This window comes from Atheta coriaria, unplaced genomic scaffold (assembly GCF_025399875.1).
Source record: "Atheta coriaria isolate IRGN ID8LTWV9N9 unplaced genomic scaffold, Caltech_Dcor_3.1 scaffold5265_size1136, whole genome shotgun sequence".
NCBI classification, from domain to species: Eukaryota; Metazoa; Arthropoda; class Insecta; order Coleoptera; family Staphylinidae; genus Dalotia; species Dalotia coriaria.
In genome coordinates this window covers 410-1136 of record NW_027050531.1, presented here as the reverse complement: position 1 = coordinate 1136, position 727 = coordinate 410, and the positions used below count along the sequence as shown (strand labels likewise).

General features: G+C 38.8%; 1 long non-coding RNA gene across 1 annotated transcript; it reads left to right on the top strand.

The window, feature by feature from the left end:
• The first annotated feature begins 6 nt into the window (after positions 1–6).
• LOC135803160 (uncharacterized) lies at positions 7–369 on the top strand. Its single transcript, XR_010550733.1, has 2 exons — positions 7–156; positions 280–369. It is a non-coding gene; the product is annotated as an uncharacterized lncRNA (long non-coding RNA).
• Positions 370–727: the final 358 nt, after the last annotated feature.

The following is a 727-nucleotide window of genomic DNA, read 5'->3' as shown; positions in this document are numbered from 1 at the left end:
CGCACAATCACGTATGCGAATAGTAATTGAACAGACTGTCTCGCTGTGATGAAGTTATTTGTTTGTGTAATAATCGCACTGGTTTTGCACTGTGATTTTATTCGTGCAAAACCAGCCCCAATCTTTAAAGATGAGACGTCTTCATGTGGTTATGATGTAAGTATTTATTTTAATAATATTTTTTATGTAAATACGGTCCAGCCACGATTAAAATTCTAATATTTGGTTTATTTCTTGTTCCTCGATTGAATTATACCTTTTTAAACTTTAAATTTTCAGTCATGCCATCCAGTTAAAGATGGAATGATCAACGTCCATCTTGTTCCGCACACTCACGATGATGTCGGCTGGTTGAAAACCGTCGATGAATACTTCTACGGAAACAGAAACGACATCCAAAAGGCCGGTGTGGAATACATCCTTGATTCTGTAGTCGATGCTTTATACAAAGACCCGAACCGAAGATTTATTTATGTTGAAACTGCTTTCTTCTGGAAATGGTGGATCAAACAACACGATACTGTCAAAAGTAAAGTCAGGAAATTCGTCAAAAACGGACAACTTGAATTCATCGGCGGAGCATGGTCAATGAATGACGAAGCAAGCACACATTATCAATCAATCATTGATCAATTCACCTGGGGATTACGAAAATTAAACGAAACTTTCGGGGAATGCGGCAGGCCTAAAGTCGGCTGGCAAATTGATCCGTTTGGTCACAGCCGTG